Below are 19,952 nucleotides of genomic sequence, written 5' to 3' on the forward strand. Positions count from 1 at the left end.
TATCCAAAACCAGGAATATGGAAAATAAGGAAGAGAATTAGAGATTTTATTATGAAATGCTGCCTCTGTGTTTTTTGTATTTTAAGGATTTTCCCAAAAGTGACCTCTTGGGATGACTTGCCTTCATCCCATGGCACATATGCAAGCCACTTCAAGGAATAAAAAAATAAAAAATAAATAAATAAATAAAATAAAATAAAAATAAATAAAATAAAAAATAAAATAAAATAAAATAAAAATAAATAAAAAAATCAAAAGGAATAAAAAATCTGATAGATTTTTAAAATCTGTTTTCATTAAAAGAAGCCCTTGTTTTAAAAAAATATATATGAAGAATTATAATCCTGAGTTTTAACTCTCACAGTTGAGAATTTCTAGGCACTGAGGTCTAAGAAGATATGACTCTGAGCACTGAGAAAAGATGTGGAATTGTTGAATCACTATGTGGTACACCTGCAACTAATATAACACTATGTATTAATTCTGTTGAAGTTAAAATATAAATAAATAGGGGGTCCCTGGGTGGCTCAGCGGTTTAGCGCCTGCCTTGGGCCCAGGGTGTGATCCTGGAGCCCCGGGATCGAGCCCCATGTCGGGCTCCCTGCGTGGAGCCTGCTTCTCCCTCTGCCTGTGTCTCTGCCTCTCTCTGTCTCTCATGAATAAATAAATAAAACATCTTTTTTTTAAAAAATAATTAATTAAATAATAAATACGCAAAAACTCCACAAAATTAATTAAATAATAAGTAAATAAATAAGCAAAAAATCCACAAAAACCGAAAAACAAACAAGAAAAGAAAACAAGGGTGCCTGGATGGCTCAGTTGGTTGAGTGTCTGACTCCTGACTTCAGCTCACATCCTGATTTCGCAGTCATGGGACTGAGCCTCACATGAGGCTCTGTGCTCAGTGCAGACTCTGCTTCAGATTCTTTCTCCCTCTCCCTCTTCCTCCCCCTCTGTTCCTCCTCGCTTGTGCCCCCCTGCTCTAAAATAAATAAATAAAATCTTAAAAAAATAGAAAAAAGAAGAAGAAAAGAAAAGAAGGTACGACTTTGGGAGAACTATCCACATGTAGTTTAGCAACACTAGAGCATGGTATGAATTAAGGAACAGTAAGAAAAAAAAAAAAAAACTGGGCAGGACAGATGGACAAAGGCCAGATCAAAAGACTTTATCCTGAAGGTCATGGGAGGCAATGAAAAACTATAAGCAGGCAGATGATCTAATCAGATTTATATTATTGGAAGGTCCCTCAAGTGGTAACAGACAGAAAGGGTAAGCCTGGTGGGCAAGAGACTATTAAAAAGAATTTTACAGTGTTTCAAGTGATAAATGATTAAAGCAAAAAAAAAAAAAAAAAGAAAAAGAAAAAAAGATTAAAGCCTAAAGGAAGACAGTGGTAGGGAGAGTGGAGATGACATAGATTTAGAGTTATTCAGGGTGTGTGACTAATAGGACTTCGGGCCTGGTTGCATGTGATTGGAGGTGAGATAGGAAGAAAGGCTGAGAAATGATTCAGGGATGATTTCTAGGCTTCTGACCTGAGTATCTGGGGGATTATAGTCCTATAAACAGAGTACATATGTTCTGGAGTGGTTGAAGGAAAACATAATGAATTCAATTTTGTGTATATCGAGTTGTGTTGTTTGTGCAGTAACAAATGAAAATGTCTAAGAGACATCTGGGTATTTGGATATATGGAAGCATAAGAAAGAAATCTATATGCAATCAGCTGGTCCATATTAGTTGTAGAACCTGAGTTGGTGTAACACTCTAATTTATAATAAGAGACATATATTTGGGTTTTGTCCCAGTTCTGACACACAGCTTCTAAAACCCTCGGAATTTCCTACGCGTTGAGAGCAATAATAGTGTTTTTTGTTGTGTTAACGAGGTGACTTTTGGAAAGCACCTAAAGATAAGGCTGGTTGCCCCAAGAACCAACCACGTGATTAGAGAGTTAGAAATTTCAGTTCCACCCCCGCCGCCAACCTCCCGGAGATGAGCGAGGCTGGAGGTTAAGAATGATTAAAGTATTATTGAAATAACCCCATCAATGTGTTCTGTTCCCACGAATTCCCCTAAATAATTTGTTGGAATATCAACACTGAAATATTACCTACCCCCTTTCTCAGCATACTTGAAATGCAAGACAAGCTTTCTAACCACAGAACTGTTAGGAAATTCAACTGACACAAATATGAAATTTAACATTAACCCTGGGCTGATGCACACAGAGAACAAACCTTCATCTCCATTTCCTTATAAGCATGTATATAATGCAGGAGAGTCAGAAGAAAGGCAGGTAGGGACAAGGGGCTCCCACCCTAAGAGGAAAGCACCCTTAAAAGGATTTTACACTGCCCTGGAAGAAGCCGTCCACTCTTTCCCACATGATGACAAAAACCTGATGGGTTGACAGGCACAAGGAGGGTTAATCAGAATAAAATAGCCCGAACAACAAGCCCATAAAACCCCTTGACTTAGAAACTCTGGTGGTAACCCTCTTGGGTCCCTTCCCTCTTCGGGAGCTTTGTAGGATCACACAATAAACTTTGCTTTACTATCGCTCAATGGATTTTGCATTGCTGCCCACCATTCTTTGTCTGGTCTACTTCTTCACCCTTTGAAGTGGTGTGACCAAGAACTGGGCGAAAAGGAATCCTGCAAAACACAGACAATTCACTCAGAGGCTCCAGGCTGTGTGTCAGGCCTAATGAGGTAGCTATTCATGGTTTTTGAGAATGCTCCAAAAAAGAAAAGAATTTGTTTTGGAGCCTTTGCAAAAACCCTGGTCCAGGACAATGGGGGATTGGATTCTCAAAGCCACACTTTGTGATAGAAGAAGAGCCTGTCAGTGGGTCGGAAATCCTAGGCCCATCTAGGGATTCCAGCTCTGACTTTACTTACCCCAGACGCAGGTGTACAAACAACAGGACTCATTGGTTTTAAAGCCTCTACCCTCATTTATCATTTCTTCGTGCACCCTCCATCAAAAGGGACAATGGGGACATCTCACTAAAAATAATCTAAACACTCAGGAATATAAATCAAATTATTCCCTTCACAACCTCTCACTTTCTGAACTACTTATGATCCCAGGATTTGGTCTGTGCTTAATGAAGAAGAAATAAAGAACAGCCTCATTGGGGCTGTTCCTGCCATTTCTTGTTTATCTTTTAACTAGCAGTGGCCTTCCTTACAGACATCTAACTAAACTTGGATGACTTCTGATTGCCTTGAGGCTCCAACTTACCACCGATATTTAGAGAGCTGAGCCCAGATTCCAAGCATCAGACACACCCCAGACTATGTTATCTACAGAAGAAATCTGCATTTTTTCCTTGATTGCCAATGTGTGTGGGTGGGGTTTTTGCTAATAGATTTAGAACTCAGAGGGCTTTGGGTTATATGGGGAAAAAGGGAAAGAATCACAATGTCTTAAATAATTCTATATATCATTGCTTTCTTTTCACTTTTACTCTTACCTACTGTTTCTTTCTAAATAATCAGAACAGGAAAAATCTGAGCTTGGATGCATTTTTAGTCTCTCTCAAATGTTTGATTGATCTCTCTTTGGTTTACCAACCCCTCTGTGCCTACAGACTTGAATACTAGGCTATTAAAAAAAAAAATTCTACTCTAACTAAAATGCTGCAGTATGGCACCACTAATAAAAGATTCTCTGCCCTTCAGGGAAACTCTTTTTTAATCCAAAATCATCTCAGCAATTCAGATTGTTTATAAAGGGGAAGGACAACCAGAAATTGTAAGAAGTCAGATTGTGAGACTTTTATTAAGAATTGTTTTTTGGGTTTTTTTTTTTCTTTTCAGAGCACAGAATGATTTAGGATTCATACGAGTGGTTTCATGTTGTTGGAAGGCCCATTAGATTAAGAATCATTTATATTATTAGATGAATTATTCAATGCAAAAAGTGCTGCTGAAGTTTTGAAATTAGCTTTTTCTCCAAGGTCGTTGAAACCTTGGTTGTATTTAGCTCAAACCGTGCTGTGGCCCATGTCCATGCAGATAGGTCGATGATCGTGCCATGTCAATTTTCAATATTCCAATCGTTATCCCTAGGTGGATACGTATACTTCTGTAAATAGTTTGCAATATAACTACCACCATTAATTTCCTTATTATTAAGACAATTTATAAACCCAATGAGTTGGTTTTATCCAGCACGGTAAGTATATACTCCCACCACCTTCATAATACGTTTGAAGGGCTTCTCGTCCTATGCGTCGCAAGCTTCTGCCTCAACCCTGGAGCAAGTGTATTTGACCAGCAGACTGTGTCCCATGGGCCTGGACTATAGTAGCAAGGCGAGCTGGGAGAACCAGTGTTTGCCATTTTCAACTTCAATTCCGAGGGGCAGAGCCTGCCTTATACACGGTGTTTCCCCCACACAGGAAGAGGGGACAAATGCTGGCCAAGAAGATAGACAAATGCCCTAAATGATTAATTTGAGGATTGAATTCGTATCTGTATGTAAAGCGCCTAGTGTAGTGCTTGGTATAGCAAGAAATGTTAGTTATCAGCGATCATAAAATTATATATGCATATATATGGATATAATTAACATTGTAATATACCCCCGATGTAAAGAATGGCATTATTAACATTTTCATGATACCTGAAACCATAAATGTTGTGTTCTCTTTTTCAGGCATGAACCGCATTAGCATCTTGAATAGGCCAAAATCTGATGCAGAGGAAATGAGCCTTCTGGGTCGGAATAGTGGTTTGAGCTAAACAGCAGTTTTCAAACTTTAATCTGCACAAGACTCACCCAGACAACTGGTTTAAAATTCAGCAAGTGATGGACTGGCTCCAAGAATCTGCATTTTGAATTAGCACCCCGTGTTATTTTTACTAACATTAAGGATTTCAAAAATCAATGTTAGAAATCCTGAGACAAGACTGCATTTGCTTCTATCTACACATTCAAGACCTTTGAAAGACTTGTCACAAAAAAAAAAAATAAAGGAAAAGGCTTTTGTCTCATCTTCTGGGAGTCATTAAGGCAGACAGCTAGTCTGTTGGCTATCAAGTCATAGTTATCTTTATCTTATATCATATGTCAGGTAAAGAAAAGAGGACAGAATGATGGCCCCAAGGGCAGAAATGCTCACATAGAAATGAAAAGGAGCTGAGTCAAGTTCTACTTCTTTCATGGTTTGGTGGAGGGTTCTGCTCACTCGTAGCCCTGCCCTATCTCTACCTCTACAGATGCTCCAAAGACGGCTGGAGATGCCACAGAGAAGAGATATCTAAGCTCTAGGTGGCTGCAATGGTTGAATATAGAGAAAGGGATATGATACACTTTTTCCAGAATCAGGAATGGGTAAATTCCAGATGCTGGCATTGTTTTCTCTTGTTAGGACCATTTTCATCGTGACTTGTTGGAAATAATTGCTTTGGGACTCTGGTCTTATCCCACTCTAATTCATCCAATGCTGTCATCAGAGATCCTTTGAGCTATAAGATTTTGATCACACCACATTTCTGCTTAAAACATCCTCTTTGTGAGGTCTCACCAAAAAACATTCTAAGATGCCTACAACCAAACTCACCATACCCCCCAAGCACTTCGTGTTTTAGATTCCCTCCACACTTCCATATAAAGGAGATACTGCATGATCATTGTGACATGGGTACTCCACTAGAGTCTTGTATGCAGGCCATATCTTCTAGCTAAGACCAGAAATTTTATCTTCCACTTATTTGATAAACTTTCACCGCCTATTCAATATTTCTGTGCCCTATTTTGGTTCTGTGAACACAGGAGTTAAAAAAGGAAAATGAGAGACTCACCTAAACCATATATAAACTCAAGGCCGGGAGGAGGGGCAAGATGGCAGAAGAGTAGGGTCCCCAAATCACCTGTCTCCACCAAATTACCTAGAAAACCTTCCAATCATCCTGAAAATCTATGAATTCGGCCTGAGAATTAAAGAGAGACCAGCTGGAATGCAACAGTGAGAAGAGTTCGCGCTTCTATCAAGGTAGGAAGACGGGAAAAAAGAAATAAAGAAACAAAGGCCTCCAAGGGGGAGGGGCCCCGCAAGGAGCCGGGCTGAGGCCGGGGCGAGTGTCCCCAGGACAGGAGAGCCCCGTCCCGGAGGAGCAGGAGCTGCACCAACCTTCCCGGGGGAAAGGGGCTCGCGGGGAAGTGGAGCAGGACCCGGGAGGGCGGGGATGCCCTCGGGCTCCCGGGGACACTAACAGGCACCTGCGCCCCGGGAGATGCGCCCCGAGCTCCCTAAGGGCTGCAGCGCGCACGGGGGACCCGGCGGGACCCGGAGCAGCTCGGAGGGCTCGGGGGTGGCTCCGCGGAGGGGGCTGCGGGGGGGAGCAGCTCGGAGGGGCTGGGCGGCGGATGCGGGGAGAGGGGGCTGCCGGGCCAGGAGCGCGAATCCACCAGCGCAGGCGCCGGAGCACAGGGCGCCGGGACACAGCCCAGGATCCGGCCTCCCCCCGGGACAGGCAGAGGCCGGGAGGGCCCAGGACAGCGAGGACGCTCCTGCCCCGAGCTGAGCAGATCAGCGGCCCCGCCCGGAGCCTCCAGGCCCTGCAGACGGAGAGCTCCGGAGTCACTGCGGGGGCTGACTCCAGGGCTGCAGAGCTGCCCCGCCACTAGGGCTGTTGCTCCTGCGGCCTCGCGGGGTAAACAACCCCCACTGAGCCCTGCACCAGGCAGGGGCACAGCAGCTCCCCCAAGTGCTAACACCTGAAAATCAGCACAACAGGCCCCTCCCCCAGAAGACCAGCGAGACGGACAAGTTCCAGGGGAAGTCAGGGGACTTAAAGTACACAGAATCAGAAGATACTCCCCCGTGGTTCTTTTTTGTTTTGTTTTGCTTTGCTTTTTGATTTGTTTCCTTCCCCCACCCCCCTTTTTTCTCCTTTCTTTCTTTTTCTTTCTCTTTTTCTTCTTTTTTTTTCGTTTTTTTTCTTCCTTTTTTTTCTCTTTCTCTTTTCTTTCCTTCTTTCTCTCCTCTCTTTTTCTCCTTTTCCCAATACAACTTGCTTTTGGCCACTCTGCACTGAGCAAAATGACTAGAAGGAAAACCTCACCTCAAAAGAAAGAATCAGAAACAGCCCTCTCTCCCACAGAGTTACAAAATCTGGATTACAATTCAATGTCAGAAAGCCAATTCAGAAGCACTATTATACAGCTACTGGTGGCTCTAGAAAAAAGTATAAAGGACTCAAGAGACTTCATGACTGCAGAATTTAGAGCTAATCAGGCAGAAATTAAAAATCAATTGAATGAGATGCAATCCAAACTAGAAGTCCTAAGGACGAGGGTTAATGAGGTGGAAGAACGAGTGAGTGACATAGAAGACAAGTTGATGGCAAAGAGGGAAACTGAGGAAAAAAGAGACAAACAATTAAAAGACCATGAAGATAGATTAAGGGAAATAAACGACAGCCTGAGGAAGAAAAACCTACGTTTAATTGGGGTTCCCGAGGGTGCCGAAAGGGCCAGAGGGCCAGAATATGTATTTGAACAAATTCTAGCTGAAAACTTTCCTAATCTGGGAAGGGAAACAGGCATTCAGATCCAGGAAATAGAGAGATTCCCCCCCTAAAATCAATAAAAACCGTTCAACACCTCGACATTTAATAGTGAAGCTTGCAAATTCCAAAGATAAAGAGTAGATCCTTAAAGCAGCAAGAGACAAGAAATCCCTGACTTTTATGGGGAAGAGTATTAGGGTAACAGCAGACCTCTCCACAGAGACCTGGCAGGCCAGAAAGGGCTGGCAGGATATATTCAGGGTCCTAAATGAGAAGAACATGCAACCAAGAATACTTTATCCAGCAAGGCTCTCATTCAAAATGGAAGGAGAGATAAAGAGCTTCCAAGACAGGCAGGAACTGAAAGAATTTGTGACCTCCAAACCAGCTCTGCAAGAAATTTTAAGGGGGACTCTTAAAATTCCCCTTTAAGAAGAAGTCCAGTGGAACATTCCACAAAAACAAGGACTGAATAGATATCATGATGACACTAAACTCATATCTCTCAATAGTAACTCTGAATGTGAACGGGCTTAATGACCCCATCAAAAGGCGCAGGGTTTCAGACTGGATAAAAAAGCAGGACCCATCTATTTGCTGTCTACAAGAGACTCATTTTAGACAGAAGGACACCTACAGCCTGAAAATAAAAGGTTGGAGAACCATTTACCATTTGAATGGTCCTCAAAAGAAAGCAGGGGTAGCCATCCTTATATCAGATAAACTAAAATTTACCCCGAAGACTGTAGTGAGAGATGAAGAGGGACACTATATCATACTTAAAGGATCTATTCAACAAGAGGACTTAACAATCCTCAATATATATGCCCCGAATGTGGGAGCTGCCAAATATATAAATCAATTATTAACCAAAGTGAAGAAATACTTAGATAATAATACACTTATACTTGGTGACTTCAATCTAGCTCTTTCTATACTCGATAGGTCTTCTAAGCACAACATCCCCAAAGAAACGAGAGCTTTAAATGATACACTGGACCAGATGGATTTCACAGATATCTACAGAACTTTACATCCAAACTCAACTGAATACACATTCTTCTCAAGTGCACATGGAACTTTCTCCAGAATAGACCACATATTGGGTCACAAATTGGGTCTGAACCGATACCAAAAGATTGGGATCGTCCCCTGCATATTCTCAGACCATAATGCCTTGAAATTAGAACTAAATCACAACAAGAAGTTTGGAAGGACCTCAAACACGTGGAGGTGAGGGACCATCCTGCTAAAAGATGAAAGGGTCAACCAGGAAATTAAGGAAGATTCATGGAAACTAATAAGAATGAAGATATTCAAAATCTTTGGGATGCAGCAAAAGCAGTCCTAAGGGGGAAATACATCACAATACAAGCATCCATTCAAAAACTGGAAAGAACTCAAATACAAAAGCTAACCTTACACATAAAGGAGCTAGAGAAAAAACAGCAAATAGATCCTACACCCAAGAGAAGAAGGGAGTTAATAAAGATTCGAGCAGAACTCAACGAAATCGAGACCAGAAGAACTGTGGAACAGATCAACAGAACCAGGAGTTGGTTCTTTGAAAGAATTAATAAGATAGATAAACCATTAGCCAGCCTTATTAAAAAGAAGAGAGAGAAGACTCAAATTAATAAAATCATGAATGAGAAAGGAGAGATCACTACCAACACCAAGGAAATACAAACGATTTTAAAAACATATTATGAACAGCTATACGCCAATAAATTAGGCAATCTAGAAGAAATGGACGCATTCCTGGAAAGCCACAAACTACCAAAACTGGAACAGGAAGAAATAGAAAACCTTCACAGGCCAATAACCAGGGAGGAAATTGAAGCAGTCATCAAAAACCTCCCAAGATACAAGAGTCCAGGGCCAGATGGCTTCCCAGGGGAATTTTATCAAACGTTTAAGAAGAAACCATACCTATTCTCCTGAAGCTGTTTGGAAAGATAGAAAGAGATGGAGTACTTCCAAATTCGTTCTATGAGGCCAGCATCACCTTAATTCCAAAACCAGACAAAGACCCCACCAAAAAGGAGAATTACAGACCAATATCCCTGATGAACATGGATGCAAAAATTCTCAACAAGATACTGGCCAATAGGATCCAACAATACATTAAGAAAATTATTCACCATGACCAAGTAGGATTTATCCCTGGGACACAAGGCTGGTTCAACACCCGTAAAACAATCAATGTGATTCATCATATCAGCAAGAGAAAAACCAAGAACCATATGATCCTCTCATTAGATGCAGAGAAAGCATTTGACAAAATACAGCATCCATTTCTGATCAAAACTCCTCAGAGTGTAGGGATAGAGGGAACATTCCTCGACATCTTAAAAGCCATCTATGAAAAGCCCACAGCAAATATCATTCTCAATGGGGAAGCACTGGGAGCCTTTCCCCTAAGATCAGGAACAAGACAGGGATGTCCGCTCTCACCACTGCTGTTCAACATAGTACTGGAAGTCCTAGCCTCAGCAATCAGACAACAAAAAGACATTAAAGGCATTCAAATTGGCAAAGAAGAAGTCAAACTCTCCCTCTTCGCCGATGACATGATACTTTACATAGAAAACCCAAAAGTCTCCACCCCAAGATTGCTAGAACTCATACAGCAATTCGGTAGCATGGCAGGATACAAAATCAATGCCCAGAAATCAGTGGCATTTCTATACACTAATAATGAGACTGAAGAAAGAGAAATTAAGGAGTCAATCCCATTTACAACTGCACCCAAAAGCATAAGATACCTAGGAATAAACCTAACCAAAGATGTAAAGGATCTATACCCTCAAAACTATAGAACACTTCTGAAAGAAATTGAGGAAGACACAAAGAGATGGAAAAATATTCCATGCTCATGGATTGGCAGAATTAATATTGCGAAAATATCAATGTTACCCAGGGCAATATACACGTTTAATGCAATCCCTATCAAAATACCATGGACTTTCTTCAGAGAGTTAGAACAAATTATTTCAAGATTTGTGTGGAATCAGAAAAGACCCCGAATAGCCAGGGGAATTTTAAAAAAGAAAACCGTATCTGGGGGCATCACAATGCCAGATTTCAGGCTGTACTACAAAGCTGTGGTCATCAAGACAGTGTGGTACTGGCACAAAAACAAACACATAGATCAGTGGAACAGAATAGAGAACCCAGAAGTGGACCCTGAACTTTATGGTCAACTAATATTCGATAATGGAGGAAAGACTATCCATTGGAAGAAAGACAGTCTCTTCAATAAATGGTGCTGGGAAAATTGGACATCCACATGCAGAAGAATGAAACTAGACCACTCTCTTTCACCATACACAAAGATAAACTCAAAATGGATGAAAGATCTAAATGTGAGACAAGATTCCATCAAAATCCTAGAGAAGAACACAGGCAACACCCTTTTTGAACTCGGCCATAGTAACTTCTTGCAAGATACATCCACGAAGGCAAAAGAAACAAAAGCAAAAATGAACTATTGGGACTTCATCAAGATAAGAAGCTTTTGCACAGCAAAGGATACAGTCAACAAAACTCAAAGACAACCTACAGAATGGGAGAAGATATTTGCAAATGACATATCAGATAAAGGGCTAGTTTCCAAGATCTATAAAGAACTTATTAAACTCAACACCAAAGAAACAAACAATCCAATCATGAAATGGGCAAAAGACATGAACAGAAATCTCACAGAAGAAGACATAGACATGGCCAACATGCACATGAGAAAATGCTCTGCATCACTTGCCATCAGGGAAATACAAATCAAAACCACAATGAGATCCCACCTCACACCAGTGAGAATGGGGCAAATTAACAAGGCAGGAAACAACAAATGTTGGAGAGGATGCGGAGAAAAGGGAACCCTCTTACACTGTTGGTGGGAATGTGAACTGGTGCAGCCACTCTGGAAAACTGTGTTAGGTTCCTCAAAGAGTTAAAAATAGACCTGCCCTACGACCCAGCAATTGCACTGTTGGGGATTTACCCCAAAGATACAAATGCAATGAAACGCCGGGACACCTGCACCCCGATGTTTATAGCAGCAATGGCCACGATAGCCAAACTGTGGAAGGAGCCTCGGTGTCCAACGAAAGATGAATGGATAAAGAAGATGTGGTTTATGTATACAATGGAATATTCCTCAGCTATTAGAAATGACAAATACCCACCATTTGCTTCAACGTGGATGGAACTGGAGGGTATTATGCTGAGTGAAGTAAGCCAGTCGGAGAAGGACAAACATTATATGTTCTCATTCATTTGGGGAATATAAATAATAGTGAAAAGGAATATAAGGGAAGGGGGAAGAAATGTGTGGGAAATATCAGAAAGGGAGACAGAACGTAAAGACTGCTAACTCTGGGAAATGAACTAGGGGTGGTAGAAGGGGAGGAGGGCGGGGGGTGGGAGTGAATGGGTGACGGGCACTGGGGGCTATTCTGTATGTTAGTAAATTGAACACCAATAAAAAATAAATTAAAAAAAAAAAACTCAAGGCCGATAGGCAGCTGGTTCATACCAGTTCAGTTATTCCTATTATTAAATAGCCAGTGCCCCATACCTTCGTGCCACCCAGACGTCCCAGTTCCACCCGCAAAGACTGTCCTTTACTTCATGATCCAACAAATAAAAATTAATCCCTCACCTGAGATGGGGGTCGCACATGCCCTAAACTATTGCTGTGGCCCATGTCTATGCTGGTAGATCAACAATGGTATCTCATCAATTTTTAATATTCTAAATATTATCCCTAGATACATATAGTTCTGTGACTATAAACAGTTTTAATTTTTCTTCTCTAATCTGTATGCATGTTATTTTCTTCTCTTGACTTATTATACTGGGCAGTATCCTCAGGATGATGGTAAGTAGTAGTGATAACACATGTCCTTGACCTGCTCTTCACCTTAGGAAGAGAAAATTGTGGACATCTTGTATCAGTTAGAGGTCATTGCTTCCTGTTGCTAGTTTGCTAAGGGTTTTTATCACGCATAAATGTTAAATTTTGTCAAACACTCCTTTAACATTTATTGAGATAATCATGAGTTTCCTTCTTTAGTCTGTGTGGTGACTCTGTAATGTGCCAGACTGGCCAGGGCTGGATTATGTTTCCCAGAAGTACATTCTCTGTGTTTCCAGTTAGGATGAGACACATAAAATTTTTTTGCATGACCTTTGGAAGGTAGAAGTGAAACAGCAGGAATTTTGGTTCTTTGTTTGGAAATTTAGGTTGGGTGCTTTTGTCTTCATACACGTTGTTTATCCATGGGCTCGCTGCACTAGCACGGGACAGCAACCAGGCTGCAGTCATATGTACTTTCACCTGGTTCCCTTCCCACTTCTCTGACTCCTGGGCCAGGTGTATGCTAAGCTCCGTGATGAAAGGTGCCAGATTCTCCAACATGATACCCATGTTCCAAGGCTGGAGACAGCAAGAACTGACGTGAGTTCTAGGCGATCTTCTGGAGTTCCAGCCTCTAACTGTGGGCTCCAGCTTCTCCTTGCTGCTCCCTGCTTTATAGAAATAACTCCTTCATGATTTTTTGATCTGGCTTCCCCTATAAGCTTCAGATTCTAGCATCAGACAAAAAGGAAGTCTTATGCATACTACTTAACTAGCTCTCACAATTATGGAAAGTCAAATTGATTACTGTGTGTGTGTGCGTGTATAATACAGAGGTTATATTATAGATTTTATATATTTATTATATTTATATAAATTGATTCCTTTTTCTGGGCTTCCTGCATTTGGTCTTTAATCTGATTATATGTGAAAGCCTTACTGGACCCTGTTTCCAGTATTGAAAATGACACTGGTAGCCTATAGCATGTATAGCAAAACAGTTATTCAAATTATCACCATAAATACAATGTGATCAAGAGTTTATAGAAGGCACGATGTTGGATTATTTGCTGCCACATAACATTTTGGTGAAAATAAGGAGTATGATGGGGATTGGTTGGTTGCCTTCAAATGAGCTAAAGAACTTAAAGAAAAAAAATAAGGAGCTCAGTGCTTGAAATTCATATTTCACCAGTGTCATTTTCAATACTAGAAATAGGGTCATGTATCACACACACACACACACACACACACACCCGAAAATCCCTACATTTGCCCTAAGAGAAATGTTTAAATCCTATAGTCCAACTCCTACAGAAATCTTAGTCTAGGGCCAAGTTTTCTAAAATAAAAAACAAACAAAAAAACTCAAAATCTAATCTGTGCTTGGCTAAATTACGACACAAACTGATTTCTGATGTCATATGGTCTCTTGTTAAAATTAGAGCACTATTTGGGAAGGAACAAGTCGCTGAAAATTAGAATGGGAACTTACAGGCAGATTGTAGTGAAGCCACATAACTAGAATCTTAAAAGCCTAAATTTTGTTGAGCCTTCTTTGCTATCATAAGCAGCCTTCTCATTCCTGGCTTAAGATGCTTATTCGCTCCTTGACTGTAGAAACCATAAAGACCACCCCTGAGGGAGGCGTGTTGCTCTGGACCACTGATCTTCCTCATAGCCGACTCCCACCACCTCTCTTCACCTTTGAGACCTCTAACTAGATTCATGCCTCAGAATATCTCAAAGAATGAGATTCAAAGTTGACTCATGCAGAGAGGTGAGACACGCCAAAAGAATTACATGATCTTGCCAATTTATATTGATTGAAGCTCGAGGAATACGTATGGTAATATATCATAAGAGTGTAGGATCTGGGTGAGAGGAATATAAAGATGGATGAGGCCGAATTGATTAATGTCTCACTAGGCAAAGATTCTATATTTACTTACCTGGACTATGCAGAAGATGGATGGATCTTAGACAGTGACAGTGGATTATCACAAACGTTATCGAGCAACTGCAAGTGCTATTCTGAATGTGGTTTCATGGCTGGGTCATATCAACACATTCCCTCATACCTGCTGTGCAGCTATTGATCGGGCAAGTGCTGTTTTTTGTATACCTGTCTGTAAAGACCATCAGAAATAGTTTGTCTTCAGCTGGCTAACTAGCAATATATTTTCACTGTCCTCTCTCAGAGCTGTATCAACTCTCAGCACTACCTCATGATCTAGTCGGCCGGGGACTTGATTGCCTTCATTTCAATGGAATCGTGCCGGCCCATTACACTGATGAAACTGTGCTGACTGGACGGCCTTAGCAGGGGGTAGTAACCACATTAGTAAGACACTTATATGCCAGAGAGTGGCAAATAAATCCCCAAAGATCTCAGGAGTCTTCCACATTGGTGAAATTCCTTCGATGGTGGAATCATCAATGCACAAGTTGCTGCATCTGCCCCTCCTACTACTAAGAAAAAAAAGCACAATATCTGGTGGACCACTTTGAATTTTTGGAGGCTACATATATTTCATTTGGTCAAGATATTATTTTTTAATATTTTATTTATTTATTCATGAGAGACACAGAGAGAGAGAGGCAGAGACACAAGCAGAGGGAGAAGCAGGCTCCCTAATGGGAGCCCAATATGGGGCTCAATCCCAGGACCCCGGGATCACCAGCTGAGCCAAAGGCAGACGCTCAATCACTGAGCCACCCAGATGTCACTGGGCAAGCTATTCTGACCCATTTACTGAGGGACCTGAGAGCTCCCACTTTTGAATGGGGCCCTGAATAACAGAAGGCTCTGCAACTGCTACAAAAGTTGTTTTGCCACCTGAGTCATAGGACTTAACAGATCTGATGATGCCTGAAGAGTTAGGAGTGGATGAGGATGCTATATGGAGCCTTTGGCCAACACAGAAGTAAATATAAGGCAGATCTCTACTGATTAAAGCACCACCACACCATTCTTCGGATATAATTATTTTCCTTTTGAGAAACAGATCTTTGGCCTGTGATTGGGTTTTAATAGAAATTAACCGTGCGCTACCAAATCACCATGTGATGTGATCATGATCATGATCACTGATCATGAATAGGGTGTTGTCTAACCCAGCAAGATTTAAAGTTGAGCATGAACTCCATCATGACAAATGTTATAGGTGAAACTGGGCTAAAGCAGGCCCAGCAGCCACAAGTCACGTTAAGTCTTATGCCTACTATTTGCCTGTTTCTCTCAACACATACCTATGACTCATGACGTTCTTTATGATCACCTGACTGAAGAAGAAGAAAACCCAGGCTTGGTTTATATACAGGCTGTCCTCCACAATATATAGGCATCAGCTGAAAGAGGACAGCTGTAACCTTCTAGCCCCATTCTGGGCTAGCTCTGCAGAAATGTGGCAAAGGGAAAGCCACCCCCAGTAGATAGAATTTTGAACAGTAAATCCATTAATTCATTTTGCCTAGAGGAGGCAAACCATTGGCTATGTAACTAATGGTTTGGCAGAAAGGTCAGGGACTTGGAAGAAACAAATGGAAAATTGGTGACAAGAAGCTCTGGGTAAGAGGTATATGGATAGATCTCAATGAATGGGTACAGAATGCGAAGGTATTTGTGTCTCATGTTCATGCTTGCCAAAAGACGACCTCAACAGAGGAGAATTGGAATAATGAGGTGAACTGGAGGACCAAACTCTGTGGGTATCGGTTGGTTCCCTCTTCCAGTCCCCTTTATCATTGTCTAGTAGGCGTATAAGCAAAGCAACCACGACAGCAGAAATGGAGGTTACGCATGGGCTCAGTAACCTGGATTCTATTCAATTTGGAAATTGGCCACACTGTAAACTTACCATTTACAGAATAAAATTTGGCAAATTAGCTTCTGGAAACTTGCTTTTGGCAAACTTGTATCTAGTCAATGGACCCAGGGCCAATAGAATGTGATTCACAAAAGCCACAGAGAATATCAAATGTGTTGATTATCATCTGAAAGCCACACCTATTAAATTTATTTGACTTAAGAGCTCTATACCTCAAAGTCAAATTTGCCAAAATAACAAATCCCCTGATCTTAACCTAAAATTATCTATCTCTTGCCATTGGAAGATAATGTACACATCCAGTTGTTAAAATAATTAGAAAGGTCAAGTTTGAGACCGTGCCGGTATACATATTTAAATTTTTGTGGGAGTGAATTTCTAATTTGGGGTAATGAAAAGTTCTGCTTCACTATCGACAATCTCTTTTATTGGTTTTCCATAGACCTTATACACAGGAAAACATTCAAAACTCAAATTATCTATATATCCAGTAGGGAATTTTATTTTTATTTCATATAATACAATGTCTCGTGTTGATAAAGATTAACTGTGAGGAAGTTCATTACTCTTGAAGGAATGAGCTCTGACCCAGAATAACAAAGTCTCCCATCCACCTACCAAGATGAAAGAACTTCTGTCCCAACTTTTCTGGCCACAATGTGTGTTGGGGGGGGGGGGGGTTTCTCAGTTCCCTAGTCAAAATAAAATAGTTTAGTGCTTCCAGGAGGAGGGAACCAGACCCAGCAGCTATCAAGACTATTGCGAAGGAAAAGGAGCATTGCCTTTTTTCTGCCATGTAACTACCAAACAAATGTCAAAGGTACAACACCTTGAGAGAAGTCCCTTTTGTAGGCAGTAGAGGATATCTCTTTTCTTGTCATAGTAATTTGTTTACCCGTGGCATTAAATGGTAACTTTTTTTTTTCCCTAAGGGGATATTTCATTGTTATTTTCTTAAAAAGAAAATAGTCTTCTTCAGGTTTTCTAAATTAAGTAACCATCCACTTTGGAATCTTCTGGGGGAAAATCCAAAGCTCAAATAAGCAGGCTTCCCTGGGTTTTAGAGCATGTTGGAACAAAGGGTATTATGTTTTCTGGATGCCCTTATAACAGCTATTTGTGAAAATTCATATGTGACTTATAAACAATTTTTAGAATTCCCCTACCAGTTAAAAAAGGAAATTTGGAAAGAAGCCTGAGTAATGCCTGTAAGAGTCCTACTTTTCTCTCATGTAAGGCTGCTGAGCATGCTTTACTACACGACCAACTAAACACAGGGCTTCCCAGTTACACCTTCATATTCAGTAATGATGAATGTTTTCTATGATATACTCTCAAGTTTTCTCTGGTTTTCCCTCATGAAAAGTACCAAAAATTTGTAAAAGACTGGACAGGATTAGTCAAAGATGATAGATTTTTTTTTAAATGATCACAAATTCTTCCCTTCCCTGGATTCATAGCCCTTTAATATAACATCTTTGCAATGTGATGCCCTCACAAAAAGGTGCTACAGATTCTTCTAGAGTGAAGAGTTTGTTTCTTCTTTCTTTGCAGCTCAGTTCGTGTGAGTAGCTTTGACCCATAGGGCACCAGTGAACACAGCACAAATAATGACGTAAAAAGCGCTTGCACATTCTGGGGTCTCGTCCCTCGGTGCTCCTAGAGCCCATCTGCTGCTACGTGAACAAGCTCAGGTTAGCGGACTAAGGGATGACAGATGCATTGATGGAGGCCATCCCTACAGTTGGAGCTGAGGTCCCACACAGGTGAGAGAATCCAGCCAAGGAGAGTTGACCTGACCCTAATCACAAGGACTTCTCAGCAAACCTAAGCAAATCGCCAACGTGTAGAATAATGAACTACACAAATGGGTTTTTTTAAGCCACTTTGTTATGGTGTTCACTACACAGCAGAACTTAACGGACCCTGCAAACAGCTGGTTGTCTCGGTTAGTTAGAACATAATGCTTATAATAAGGAATAAGGCTAGGGCCAGAGTCCAGAATTTCTCTAGAGCCAAACTTTTGAATAACCATGGTCTGTGACCTTCGATAAAAAGGTCGAGCCACAGTTGGAGGCACTGTTGAGAACCACCTCTATGAAATAAAGTATAGCCTTGACATCAGACAGACGTGGATCAAATCCTGGTTCTGCGATACTAATTCAAGCTCTTATTCCATTTCACTCCCTATGGTTAGATTCTTCACCTATCAAATAGGGATGCGCAGGTGAAAACACCTACCTCATAGGAATGGTAAATGGATGAAATAAAATAATATCTATCATCTATTTGCATGGTGCCTGGTAAATGACAATGGATTAAATTGTAGCTCCAGCATCACCCAAATAAAGCAAAAGTGGGAGACAAGAGGAGAAATAACATATACCATAGGGCTTCTTGGTAGGCAATACAACTGCAAGGTCTATGCTATGCCCCCCGGTAACTGCTAACATATTTGGCTCTTGTAGGGAATGATGGCCGCATTCAGTGAACTTCCCTCCACAAGGATTTCACAGAAGTCCTTGGCCGTGTGCCCCAATCCACCTCCTTTCCCTCCTTCCTCCATAGGTGTCCTGTGACTTCCTGCTATTCAGAGTCCCCTACTCAGGCACTTGGCAAACTTATCACCTATGTAGGTCCCTACCACGTGGGACAAGTTTCCTGTCCTGCTCCCCTCCTGTGCCTATTCACCACCACCCCCCACCCCACCAACTCCTTGCCCCACCACTGACACTAAGAAAATGAATCTATTATAATACTTGGTAATAAAACAAAGGTTACTCCATTTCCTCTCCCAGGGAAATCTTTGTATCCTGTAAGCTCATGTCTTCAGGCTGGGAAGCTGGAGGCCTCAGGCACGTTTCTGTAGGGTGGCCTCGGGCACTTCATCTTTGGACATCCCATAATTTGTTTTAGGGGCACTTCTGGCAATGCTCTAATTCTGAGATTTAATTCAGCAAGGAAATATATGTGGAGATTTACACTATGGAACGACCTGTAACAAATCCTGCCAGATAAAATGTTCTTGGTGCAATTTCCACTTAACTATAACAAATACATGTTATAAAGGAATTCTCTACTGAATTTGGAGATTGCTTTTAGTAATAATTTTTGTTAAAAGACCAAAGATGAAGATAACTTTTATGTGGTTGTTCCTAATTTTTCAAAGCATACTGAAAAATATATGCTCATGGAAATAAAAACAAATAATACTTCTATATTGTGAATGGCAGTAACCCCTCCACTGGTAAAGCTACTCACGAATTTTTACAATTTTTACATCCCCCTTCTTGTCTGAAAGCATTTCTGCTCCACTTAACATAGACCTGTTTTATAGCAAGTGACGAGTTCATCGAAAGGAAATGCGGGAGAAAGACCGTATGGAAGAGTACCAAAGCAGAGAAAGAGAACCAATCTCTCCCCAGCATCCCAAGGTTATCCCAAGGTCATTTCACATTGGAGTCCAAAGGAAATATCTAATTAGAAACAGCATGAGCAAAGGAGAAAATAGACTCAGATGCTTTTTAATTCAGCTGGCATGGTACCTGCGTTCCCAAGTCTGCCCTTTTGTTCTGCCTCAGTGGCAAAAGTCAAAGCCAGTCTCACGCCCAACTGGGCTGCTCAGCTTCACGGGGCAGAGTGAGCCCTGGGTAGCAAGTTTGTCCCGAGGCTCCCATATCTGTCGGCCTGCCACACCAATGCGCTATGTAGAGCTTGAGCCAAAATTC

The sequence above is a fragment of the Canis aureus genome, chromosome 20 (genome assembly GCF_053574225.1).
Source record: "Canis aureus isolate CA01 chromosome 20, VMU_Caureus_v.1.0, whole genome shotgun sequence".
Classification (NCBI taxonomy): Eukaryota; Metazoa; Chordata; class Mammalia; order Carnivora; family Canidae; genus Canis; species Canis aureus.